This window comes from Rhipicephalus microplus, chromosome 2 (assembly GCF_043290135.1).
Source record: "Rhipicephalus microplus isolate Deutch F79 chromosome 2, USDA_Rmic, whole genome shotgun sequence".
In the NCBI taxonomy this organism is placed as follows: domain Eukaryota; kingdom Metazoa; phylum Arthropoda; class Arachnida; order Ixodida; family Ixodidae; genus Rhipicephalus; species Rhipicephalus microplus.
In genome coordinates, this window is record NC_134701.1 from 265439390 (window position 1) to 265452959 (window position 13570).

General features: G+C 46.8%; 1 protein-coding gene across 2 annotated transcripts in view; it reads left to right on the top strand.

The window, feature by feature from the left end:
- Nucleotides 1–13570, top strand: part of LOC119170038 (uncharacterized) — a 265750-nt gene that overhangs the window by 165994 nt on the left and 86186 nt on the right. The window contains exon 2 of one of the 2 annotated variants that reach the window (XM_075880854.1): nucleotides 7426–7606. The gene's annotated coding sequence lies outside the window, so the exon portion shown is untranslated. The remainder of the gene's footprint in view (nucleotides 1–7425; nucleotides 7607–13570) is intronic. The other variant, XM_037421064.2, reaches the window with a different exon arrangement.

The following is a 13570-nucleotide window of genomic DNA, read 5'->3' on the forward strand; positions in this document are numbered from 1 at the left end:
TTGACTAAAGACAACGTCCAGAAGTCTTGTATTAAGGTTTCAGTTCTAATATTATGACCGATATCTGTCACTTCATGAACAGTTGGGTGTCGTCTGTCGTTCTAGAGAATACTTTGACTAAAGACAACATTCAGAAGTCTTGTATTGAGGTTTCAGTTCTAATATTATGACCGATATCTGTCACTTCATGAACAGTTGGGTGTCGTCTGTCGTTTTAGAGAATACTTTAACTACAGACAACATCCAGAAGTCTTTCCTACAAGGTTCAGTTGCAGCCCTATGGTCAATATCTGTCTTATTATGAAAACTTCAAGTACAGTTAGTTGCATTAGAGCATATTTTGACTACAAAAAATGCCCAGAGGCATTCTACGTAGTGCTTGGTTCCATTCTTATGACAGTATCTGTTGTATCATTAAGAGCCAGATGCGGTTTCTTGCATGACAGGATATTTCCAATACGCTTATCATTCAAAGCCCTCTGAACAGGGCACAATTACAGCCTCATGACCTAAATCCGTCACATCATGAAGAGTAGGGTGTGCGTTGTTTCGGCTGCAGACAACGTTCATTTTGGCTGCAGGCCATTTCGGCTGCAGACAACGTTCAAAAGCCTTCTATACAGGGTTCACTTCCAATATTATGACTGATAACATTGACTTTATGAACAGTTGGGTGCGGTTTGTCATTTTAGAGAATAATTTGACTAAAGAGAACGTCCAGAAGTCTTCCATACAGGGTTCCGTTCCAATATTATGACCGATATCTGTCACTTCATGAACAGTTGGGTGTCGTCTGTCGTTCTAGAGAATACTTTGACTAAAGACAACGTTCAGAAGTCTTGTATTGAGGTTTCAGTTCTAATATTATGACCGATATCTGTCACTTCATGAACAGTTGGGTGTCGTCTGTCGTTTTAGAGAATACTTTGACTAAAGACAACGTCCAGAAGTCTTGCATTAAGGTTTCAGTTCTAATGTTATGACCGATATTTGTGACTTCATGAACAGTTGATTGTCGTCTGTGGTTCTAGGGAATACTTTGACTAAAGACAACGTCCAGAAGTCTCGTATTGAGGTTTCAGTTATAGTATTATGACCGATATCTGTCACTTCATGAACAGTTGTGTGTCGTCTGTCGTTCAAGAGAATACTTTGGCTAAAGACAACGTCCAGAAGTCTTGTATTAAGGTTTCAGTTATAATATTATGACCGATATCTGTCATTTCATGAACAGTTGGGTGTCGTCTGTCGTTCTAGAGAATACTTTGACTAAAGACAACGTCCAGAAGTCTTGTATTGAGGTTTCAGTTACAATATTATGACCGATATCTGTCACTTCATGAACAGTTGGGTGTCATCTGTCGTTTTAGAGAATACTTTGACTAAAGACAACGTCCAGAAGTCTTCCAGTGCAAGGTTCAGTTGAAATATTCTGACCAATATCTGTCACATCATGAAGTGTCAGGCACAGTTAGTTGCATTAGAGCACATTTCAGCTATGGAAAATGCCCGAAGGCATTCTACGCAGTATTTGGTTCCTATCTTATGACCAATATCTCTTGTGTCAATAAGAACCGGGTGTGCTTTGTTGCATTAGAGGATATTTCGAACACACACATCAACCGAAAGCCTGCTACTCTGGCCTCAATTGTAGTCTTATGACTGACTTAAATCTCTCAGATCATGAAGTTGCAGGCGTGATTATTAAGTTGACTGATATAAAATATGTTGTGTAAATATACTGAAGGTACCAGCATATACAAGATATTGTTAGTAACTTTGGTAGTGCAGGTATAGAAACCCGGTGGTTTGTAAACCTGATCAGGAAGGCAGCCACGCCTCATTCACCGCAGAGAGGAGGGGGGGGGGGGGGGAGCTCAATGTCAATTCCATATATTAACATAATAGGGAGGGGGTGCTAAGTCAGCCCTGGGGAGGGGCACTGGGACAAACTTTTGCCCCCCCCCCCCCCCTTAAGGAGAGCCCTGCACACGCCTATGATAGCCGTACAGTATGCTAGACGCGAATGTTCATTCGCGGGAGCGGCACACGCACCGATGTTGATTTCTGGTGCTACCGCTGTAGTTACTTTGGGCACTGAAATGTCAATTACCTCTAAAATAGTCTAAACTGTGGTGGTTGAAGCACTATCAACTTGTTAACGTGTTCTCATATCCTCTGAAACATACATTCCCGCTCCAGTTGAGAACGTGCCGTTCTGTGCTGAACTTGGACAGTTCCAAGCCAAAAGATCAAGCAACATTGCGCATCGGCCTTGGACGCGTGGGCGTCAACGTGGTCGACGCGTGCCAGTAGTTGCACGCCCTTTTCCTCCACAGGCGCGACTAGACGCTTTTGACGCGTAGGCGCAAGCATACGCGTGCCAGTGGTTGGCACTTTACCCTCTGTCTTCGCAAACTCGTCTATTGTATAACCCGAGGGCACACCTTCTTAAATCGCCAGCGATGTTCAGAAGAAAGAACAAAGGAAAGAAGTAATGTTGAAAGAAAATAAAAGGCAACAAGAGAAAGTAGCTTGGTGAAAACTGGATGCCGCGCTCGCATGAGCAACATTTTGTTTGCTTTTCTGTCTCTTTCATTTCCGAGCCATAAGCGACGAAGTCGAACGACAAACAAGTCGAAATAAAGAAAGGCAGAGAGCGTCAGAAACACGCGGCGGACAGGTAAACACGTGGTGCGCGCGCAAAAGTCGATAAGGCGGTAAAATAAGCCGCCAGCCTATAAGGGCGTCCTGCCCTTTTCGGATCGCCAGGTTCGCCACTATACCGGCCGCCAGTCTTCCACTGTTTTCTTTTTTTTTTTGTTACGTCTGTGTAGCTTGATTTCTTCTGTTGTCTTTCAGAGTTTTCACAAGGGGCGCAAGGGGCACTTTGAAGTCCGCTTTAATGACATTTTTTTGTTTCTTTTTTCTTCGGATCCCCTATGCACTCCCCTACGTGGTTTACTGGAGCTGTGTGCGGCGTCGCAAAAAAAAAAAAAAAAAGCGGGGGGGCGGGGAGGGGGTCTTGCTTTTGAACTGTGCTTAAATGGAAAGTCTACGCGGCGTCAACGACGACTGGGTGTGACTTACCCGCTAGATTCAAGGCAATTCCCGCGGCAGCACACACAACCTTTATTTTACTTGTTCCATACTGGCTGCGATCATTCTTCTCTCTGGAGTCCCCGATGTGTCACTTTGGGCTTCCGTCTATCCCATTTCTTTCTATCTATCTATCTATCTATCTATCTATCTATCTATCTATCTATCTATCTATCTATCTATCTATCTATCTATCTATCTATCTATCTATCTATCTATCTATCTATCTATCTATCTATCTATCTATCTATCTATCTATCTATCTATCTATCTATCTATCTATCTATCTATCTATCTATCTATCTATCTATCTATCTATCTATCTATCTATCTATCTATCTATCTATCTATCTATCTATCTATCTATCTATCTATCTATCTAATCTTCGACCCCGCTCCTCACTCTCTTATTTATTTTCGACGCGTATATCTATTCCTTTCTTCGCCCTTACGGATTATTGCTTTTCCTTCATTCCTTCTTCTCCTCGAGCCCAAACCGCCCCCGGAACCAGGGCGAACTCTTCAGCTTTTGATCCCCCCGTGGCACTCGATACAGAAAAATAAGAAAAAAAAATTATAAACACAGAAAAATGCAAAAACAACAAAACGAAACCGAGAGAGTAGGTGAAAGACGAGTTTCAGTGTTGCTGCAACAAGATCAGAAACCACTATGCATTGAAGTCTCGGCCTACGCTCTCTCATTCGTTTATTATACATCCCCCCTTCCTTATATTCGCAGGCTTTATCGGTGCCCGACACCTTTGTGTTGTTCTTGTTGTTTTTTATTGGATATTAAGGTTCTCCGTCTTTCTCGATTTCGTCTTGCGCAGCGCTCGCGTGCCATCCGGGGAGTCGCGTTTTCCCGAAAATGCAAGGCTCTCCTCGGGGACGACGCGGTGCCGGTTCGTCTGTTATAATGCGGAGAAGCGAGGCGCGGCTCGGGGGTGTTCGATCTTGGGATCGCGCGGCTGTCATCGCGCTGTTTGTTTTCTTCGCGCCACCGACGCTCACCATTCTCCGCTTTCTTTTTCTGTTTCTTCCTCTCAATATTTCGTATTGTTTCGCTCAACAAAGGAAATCAAGAAAAAGAAGGACGCGTCCACCTTTATACGTGAGGAGAATGAGATTCTTCCCTATACTGTTTTACAGCGTGCGATTGGCAGGAAGCGAAACTTAGCGCTTCGTTCTGTAATCTTTCCCCGCCTTATTTTTTTTTTGTGTGAATAAAGGAAGTCCAGCGCCACTTCTGTTTACCGTGAAAATATAACGCGGAACTTGGTTAACTCCGGTTTTACACCTTCACATTGAGGCTTTACTGGGAGCGGGGAAAGAAACAACGTATCCATTCTGCTTTCTTTGCTTTATATTCTCTATATTTTTTTTTGTGCGGGTTGGAGTTTACGTTTGCGAGTTTTGGGGAATGGGAGTGCTGAGTGTAGAAGTACGTGTCTGTAAACGCACGAGTGCTGCAGCTTTGTACGTGCAACTGTTTTGATTTGCTCGTCACGTTCGGGGAAGCCCTGGGGTCAGCAGAACGGGCTTGAGCCGCGGAAAGAGTTACCGAATAGCGTTGAACAAGTGGCTGTGCGAGAAGCTGCAAATAAACGGAAACATATTAATCAGCTAGATGCAGGATGTACAGTGAAGATAACGCGAGACGCCTAAAAATGAACCTATACTAAAGATGGAAAGCGAAAGGTGCGTTTTTCCCATACCACATGTCACTTGTGCGAATGTGACGTAGCGTGATCGTGGAGGTTTCCTGTTTTCCACATACTAGGGCTAGGATCTACGTCAGCGCATGCCACGACTTTGAGCACATCCTCTCGATCACTAAATCAGCCAATATCGTTCAGTTCGTTGTCGTATAGCCATGCCCATCGATACCGCGATTCACCAAGTGATGAAGGACAAGTGATCTCTAGCCCGGTTTCTGAAAACGGTATTGCTAACTCCCCGCTGCTTGCAGTGCAACAACATTCGGCTCACACGCTAACACGATCCTCGAATACCGAGCGGCAACGTTTTGTAACCGCGCTACAAATGTGTTGCAGCTGCCCTTTGACGTCACGGGTATTCGCTTAGTGGTACACTGAGTCGTTTTCTCCGGATATGAGCCGTACATCCGTAATCAATCGACTTACGCCTGTTTGTTGAGGGCGGAACGCGCTGACACAGTGCTTCTGTTTGAATGATACAGCCTGATCGCGCAACTGCGCTGTTTCCCAATGCAGATGCACTGCGTGAATACGAGACATTTTTGCAACGACACTCTAGTAAAGCAAGGTTGTGCGTTCAACGACCTGCACGCACTGTATCCCATTTCTCGCAGAGTGTAAAAGTACGCTTACATACGCTGGCTAACCACACTGCTTCTAAATAATTAGCTTTCTTTTTCTTCCTCGACGGCAAAGATAACGCTATTGAGACATTACGTAGGTGGTCCTCGTATGACTAACTACAATAAATAATTCTTTGGAATATCCAACTAACTATATTCCTTTATTTTTCTTCTTTTTGTTGCTATATCTCATCCCATCTCCCAGGAAACGACCGCGAATGTATAGATAGATGACTACGGCACGAGCGCGGAATCTCTTTTATTCTGTATCTCCTTTCATCTGCAACCTCTTTTCTCCCCTTAATCCTTTCCCCAGTGCAGGGTAGCAAACTGGATGTGCGTCTGGTTCACCTCCCTGCCTTTCCTTGCATCTTTATCTCTTTCTCTCTCTCTTTCTCTCTCTGTTCATTTGCGGCTCACTCGCTTTATCCAGTCTTGCTTTCACTTTCCATTCATTCACGTAACCACGAACAAAAACCAAACCAACTCAGCGTTCTTGATTACGTGATCCTCGTGTGGACTGAGGTTTTCCTTCCCTGCCTCGTGGGTCCTAGGATGCAGAGAAGCCCATCGCTCATAATTACGGCCACGCAAACGACGCTTCGTCGTCGGATGCATCGTATTTCCCCGGAGAGAGCGTCCGCCGATTGCCATGCCGACGACTTTGCCTAATACAGAGGCGCACAGTGTAATATCTATACATACACACACAGAAAGACGACTCTCTTTCACGCGCCACTGTATGGAGTTAGTTACCGTTGTTTCGCGTTTCTTGGTTCTTTATTTCTATAGCTCTGCCCTTCTTACGTCTTTTGCGTACTCACTGACGATAACCGGAGCGTGAACCGGAGGATATGATAATAATAAATAGCCGCGCACCTATATACGCAATTCGCTGGCGCGTAGTGACGCTACCGGGGCGCTCCACTAGCGCCTCTCGGTGACAGAGGCGAAACGGATCGCACGCAATTTTCCTCTCCGGTGTCAAATCAGTCACGACCGCCCGTAAACACGAGAACGCGGCCTGCTAGAGAGCGCGTAATGTTTCCTTTGTACAAAGAAGTAAAGCCCCTCGACTGAGAACCATGCATCCGTCATTGAATATCTCTCTCTTTCTCTCTCTCTCTCTCTCTCTGTCATATATATATATATATATATATATATATATATATATATATATATATATATATATATATATATATATATATATATTATGAATTGTAGAAATAGGGGCTCGTTTCTCCTTTCTTATACAGTATTAACTGAAACTAACAGACAATAGTGTTAAGGAAGGTATACGGAATATTATTAGAAGTAATTCTAATGTATATGTCAAGAAAGAAAAGTGGACCGAAAGGTAATATGCCATCAGTAGGGACCAAATCTGGCACCTTCAAATAACGCGTCCGATGTTTTGCCACTGATCAACGGCGGATCCTATCTCCTGACCCCTTTATATGGTATACATGTGTATTTAAACGTAGGAGCGCCAGTCAACGCCGCCAGTATAGCAAATAAGGCGAGCTTGGAAAACTCTCTTTTGCGTGTTGGCGTTACGTGATCTTGTTTGCGAGGTGGAAGCTGTCCAATTATCCCTCGCATCGGAAAGAAATTTTGAAGTGAAGAGTGTATAGATTGCGTAGAATGATTTACTGCACGCATTCGTGCAGTAATGTTCACTGAGTTTCAGTTAGCTCCTCACTGATGTGATATCGCACTGCCGGCTAACGGTTGCATATATTTCATGGTAACGTTGACTGTACCCGTTTATGAAAATAAAACCAAAAAAAGTCATAATGTGTTAGACGTGTGCTGCTGTGTGTCTTCCTCGTTATCTAGCAAATTATTCGCATGCTCCGACTCAACGGTAAAACTTGCCGCGTTTTGTCTTGAATCGTCACGAGCTTTCCTAGGTCTTACCGACTTTTGCAGAGTTTGGACTGTCTGCGAGGTCGAGTACAACAACTGTTCTTTTGTTCTTCTAGTTTACCGTTTTCCAGGTGAAGTTCGGAAGGCCTACAGCCTGGCTTCGTAAACCGATGCTAAGAAACTGTTCTTGACGCAGCAAGCGTCGATCGCCGCTATTGTGCTTCATCGGGAAGGCTCTTCGCCCGTCAGGCCATGCCAGGATAACTGGCTGTGACGACCTCTATCCGCACCATAAACGTAAGTTTATCCCTCACCTTTTTTTTGTAAAATGTATACTATAGGTGTATAAGGGACGTCAGAGCTGGTAGCAAACACTTACGAGTCAAATCAGTTTAACTCATTATCCAGAGATGCTGTTGGTTTTTTGGATGAAATATTCATATGGAGCTCGAAAATTTTCAAATAATCAAGAATGCAATATAGGGTTGTCCAGTCGGTGCGTTGAAGTAATGTGTTCTGCCAGAACAAAGAACTAAACAGATAGCTTGGGACCCGGTTTGTCATCGCTCTCTGCACACAACAGCACCGCGGACAACGTGCTGAATCGCGCCTATGAATTGCGACTCCCGATTCTACAATAAGATTGCGACGTAATTGCCGTGAACATCTGCAGTGGCGCCGTCTTTGCCACCTTCACGCAACAGAGCTCAGGCCAAGCCTGGTCGACCGACCATCGAACCTCGATAGGTTCACAGACGATTCCGCCGCTTACTTCATACATGAAGGAACTTTTTATGTGTACCTATGACAGAGCGTAGTTATATGCTCAAGAGAAGGCTTTGGATAAAAAAAAAGAAACTCGGAGGACGTTTAGCTTCGTTTTCAAGAGTATGAGGTGATCACGCATTGCGTTCTCTATTGCTCGCCTAACTTCGGCTGTCGTTTCACGTCTCAACCGTGCCGCAAGGAAATGATCGTATGTGTGCCTACCATTGGTCGGGTCAAACTATTCTGTAGAACGTCTACCGCAAGTATGGTTGCGCAGTGGCCACTATGCCGTAATTAGAGAGATTTAGAATAACGTTTGCAGATGTTACGGGCGGTGCTTTGGTTGCGGGCGCCATGTGAGATTTAGAATAGTGTTTGCTCACCCCAGAGAAAAGTGTAGGAGGCTTTCGCCCCTACCGCAAACCCAAATGCACGGAAGCTACACACAGTACTTTGCGGGCCGCGATCGCCGCACGCTATTTCGAATTTTCTGAGGGCGGGCGCCTCAAACGTGAACGGTGGTTTGCGTTACGACGCATGCGCAGTGGCAGCGACCACACTGCAAGGGCTCGAGGTGCGCTTTTCTAAAGCTCCCTATTCTTCCTTTTGCGAATCGGGAAGGACACACTGCGCGTCCGTAAGGCAACGTGCGAACCTACGCAGCTGCTGTATTTGTTGATGCTTTTGTGGATGCTAATGACAAGACGTGCGTGAGTGCTCTGTAACGAGTGGGCCTTTAATGACAAGATATGCGTGAGCGCTCTGTAATGAGTGGGCCTTTAATGACAAGATGTGCGTAAACGCTCTGTAATGATTGGACCTTTAATGACAAGATGTGCGTGAGCGCTCTGTAATGAGTGGGCCTTTAATGACAAGATGTGCGTGAGCGCTCTGTAACGAGTGGGCCTTTAATGACAAGATCTGCGTGAGCGCTCTGTAACGAGTGGGCCTTTAATGACAAGATGTGCGTGAGCGCTCTGTAACGAGTGGGCCTTTAATGACAAGATCTGCGTGAGCGCTCTGTAGCGAGTGGGCCTTTAATGACAAGATGTGCGTGAGCGCTCTGTAATGAGTGGGCCTTTAATGACAAGATGTGCGTGAGCGCTCTGTAACGAGTGGGCCTTTAATGACAAGATCTGCGTGAGCGCTCTGTAACGAGTGGGCCTTTAATGACAAGATCTGCGTGAGCGCTCTGTAACGAGTGGGCCTTTAATGACAAGATCTGCGTGAGCGCTCTGTAACGAGTGGGCCTTTAATGACAAGATCTGCGTGAGCGCTCTGTAACGAGTGGGCCTTTAATGACAAGATGTGCGTGAGCGCTCTGTAACGAGTGGGCCTTTAATGACAAGATGTGCGTGAGCGCTCTGTAACGAGTGGGCCTTTAATGACAAGATCTGCGTGAGCGCTCTGTAACGAGTGGGCCTTTAATGACAAGATCTGCGTGAGCGCTCTGTAACGAGTGGGCCTTTAATGACAAGATGTGCGTGAGCGCTCTGTAATGAGTGGGCCTTTGAAACACCCACTCGTTGCGCGGTGCACATGTTTTGACGCCTGACGCGATCTTACGTTGGTTGTGCGCGAAAAATCAACGTAAACCGTGAGCGAAAAATCGACAAATGTGAAAAAAAAGTCAATACCAACGAGCTCCGTCGCAGGTCAAGACATCACGCAGTATTGTAAGCGTTATATTTAACATGGCATTTTTTGGTTTTTTGGAGCATTTTGAAGTGATGGCATGGCTCTGTGATAGAGCACCTGCTTGTAATGTCATCAACCTGTGTTCGATTCTCGTAGGAACCGAGTATTTTTTATTATTTATCTCATTTCCGCATTTGTCGATTTTTCGCTCATGGATAACGCTGATTTTTTGCTTACAACCAACGACGCTACATCGACTCCAACGCTAACATCGGATTTTAAGTTAAACGAGTTCTTTAAAAGGCGTCAGTGAGGATATAGAAGCAAGCTTCTTATAGAAGCAAGGACGCAGGGAGTACGTGACACGCTAATAAATTGTGTGGTTTCACGCGCTGAAGAACCGAGATAAGATTAACAGGCATGCTTTAGGAGGAGCTTCGGATTAATGCGTACATTAAGGAGTTCCCTAAATTGAAGCTAAAATGAAGTAAAAAAACGGGTTTTCTTGCACTTCGCGCCAATCGATGTGCGGCCACCGTGGAAGGGTAGCAAATATGTGTCCTAGAGCTTAATTGAATCTAACCTTAGCTACTTCCCTGTTAAGATGTAGCAGTATAAGGGTGACCTATTTTTGAGGAGGACAGCTATATAAAATATCTCTAGGAGACTATATTGGGCTTTTGCAGTTAGAATAGTGACGGTGGTTGCGCGAAATGCATGAGATGACGACAGTGATAGCTAAGCACACGTACTCATTACAACTGGAAGGGCAAGAGAGCTCCCGACAAAAATAAGATAAAAACAAGAAACAATGAGAATGATTTTTTTGTTACTTTCGATTATTTTTGTCGGTCGAAGTAACTAGCTCAGTTAATTTCGAAGAGGCGACGCATGTTTAAAAGCTACCATTTTACGAGTGTACGATCGCTGAAAAGTGTGACGACAATGCTTCAGAGAAGAAGGAGGCGTTAGAACCTAACATCATGGCTATTTATGAGTGAATGAATGAATGATCGAATGAATGAATGAATGAATGAATGAACGAATGAATGAATGAATGAATGAATGAATGAATGAATGAATGAATGAATGAATGTCGCATTTGATAGCAGTTCATCGCTCGGTCCATTTCATGTCGTTATACGGATTGGTCGACGCCGCGTTTATTGAAAGCACTAAACGTTTTATTCGTGGAATGTGCCTTTTAAGGCTATGCAAAACCAGGGAATTTCGGAGCGCCTCTTTGATATTTCGCCAAATCTCGGTGCGAATTCACTATCTCAATCCGCACTGATTCAATAGAACCTTCGTTGCCCAGAAAAACCACCTGAATGGTGTAATAAAAAAAACGATCACGTACACAGCCGAGAGAGGGTGCGAAACAGAGTTCGCAGCAAAAACCACTTAAACAGAGAGCCCTTTCCTTTTTTTTACCAGCAAAACAGAGCATCTTGTTGGTCCAGGATAGAAACTTGCCATCTTCACTCTGCAGGCGGCTTCGTGTGGCTCTAAAACGCTTGCCCAAGCCTGCAGGGGCCTCGCTGCGAGATTATGACCGCGAATTGGTTTGAATGCGGCCGTTGCTGGTCGCGATTCACGAGATAAACGGGCCGGGGTTTTAGCGAATCAAGGCGCGTCCGGACCCCGGGCGCCGGAACACAATAGCGACGCTCCGGAGCGGCTGAGCCACGCGGTGGCGAAGAAAGAAGCGCCACGAACGAGGACGAGGGGAACGAAGTTGGGAGGGAGGGCTGTTCCTGTTGGAAGAGGCCACCTCGGCGAGCCCGCAGCTCCCAAGTAGGTTTTCGTCTTGCGAGGATTTGTAGGCTTGCGCTGTCCCAGACCCCGGCCGCGCGTACTGATCAGTATTCCGGAGACACGAGGCCCGCTTTGCCCTCTGCCGCTTTTTCCCCGTCGTTCAGCTCTTCTCCTTGCTCTACTTCCTCGTCCGCTGCTTCTGTCTTTGTTCTTAGTCCTCTATGCCTGAGGGTTCTGCCGGCACCTCTCTCAATTTCTCCCGTATCCCCGCCACTACTGCTGCTGCCCTCTGGAGAAGGCGATTGGCCTCCCTTTTCGGTGGGCCGAATTCTCTTCGGCCTTTCGGTTTTCTCGTTTTCAAGCAAAACCAATGAATCTGGAAACCCTGGCAAGTGCCAAGGGAAGTACAGAAAAATGAATAGAAGCAGGGGTGGGGGGGGGGGGGCGCACAGAAAGGGACGCTATCCACAAGCGGCGGCAGAAGGGAAGCGGAGAGTGGAGGGGCTGAACGATGGAGACCCCGCAAAGACTTCGAGATCCGTCAAGACAGGCCAAACTGCCATTGTGCTCTTCCGTATTGCCTTATATTCGCCGATAGCTTTGTTTCGCGACTGAGAATTTTTTTTCTCCTTTCTACCGGCCATTCGGTTTGCCGCGCAAACGTGTCAGAGGTAGGCGAAAAAAAAAAAGTTTCGCGAGCTGACATCGACAAAGCGGATGCGGAGGAAAGTGGAGAAATCAGCTGAACCAAGGTATAGGAGGATGGAGAGAGGTTTCCCTATACGAACACGCTCTAGCATGTAAAAGTAAAGGAGATCCGGGCTACTTTTTGATGCTTGTCCGTCCCTCAAACCGAAATCGATGGCAGCCCGTTAGGAGATGGCAGGGCGTTTGTTCTCGTTTCGAGTAAGAGCAGAAGACGGGCGTTGGTCTTAAGGGGATTCGCGCTATTTCCCAATGCGAGTGCTTTTCTTCCATGTTTGCACCCGGCACGCTAGAAGGATACGTACGCTTGTCGAATTCGCGTACTTTTCAGCCATGACCATGTTTGGACGCTGTCGTTCGGCCGGCACAGCTTGAGAGCGGCGCAGATCTAGGAGGTCCAGTCAATGTTCTCGCGTGGCATTTGTATAGAGCTGTTTCCAGTGGGGTTCATGGTACGCTGATGAGGCATAAGTGCAATGGGGCTTTCAGGCAAAGATGAAACACGCCTATTGTGAAAAGAAGTAGCTTAAAAGGGCTATGATTAGCTTTGGAACGAAGACGTGAGGGGTAAGCTGATGCTACAGTCAGCTAAAAAGGTCACTCTACTCGTACCATATAACGATCTGTAAAAAAACGTGGCGCTGCTATACATGCTGTAAGGAAAGGACTTAAAGACGCCGAGGAACGTCAAACCAGAACTGAAGAAAACGAGCGGAGGGCAGGTGGCACGAAGGCGACAACAAGAAATGAAGAAGAAGAGAAGAAGGCACGTGCGATTACGAGGAAACTGTGCGCCAATCAGCTGATGACCAGTGGTGGCCCATAGAGGTGGCGTGCCACGATTGGGCCACGTGCGACCATTACGTGGCAGTAGGCGGTGTGGCTGGGGACGAGCCGGAGCAGCGGCAGACGGGAGACAGCGGGCCGAAGCGTCGGACGCAAACGATCCAGGTTCCGGCCGGGGAACGCAGCTGTCCACGCTACTGCCGTCCAACTACCAGCTGGGGTGGCATTGCCGGCACGAGTACTGCATCTCGGGGCGCGGCCTGGCCTGCTGTTCTTTTCCTTGCCGAGGGCATCGCGGATCTCGGCGAGGCGTCTCCACGGTCAGCCGTTCGACACAGCGATGAACGTGGCCTGGCTAATGGTCACGGTTGCGTCGAGCATCGCGTCTCGGCGCACGCTCTTCGCTGGACGGGCTGGCCATTCCCCGCATGGAGCATCGCGTCTCCGATGCGGGTTGACTGCTCAGTAGTCGCACCCATGCCATCAAGCGCTGGTGTCACCAGAGCGTCGCACATCGGAAAGCGACGAGCGAGACGTTCTGCCGGGCGAGACGCGGGCGTGTGCACGGAGGACCACGGAGCCGGGCGAGGTCCAGGGTGGCCGAGG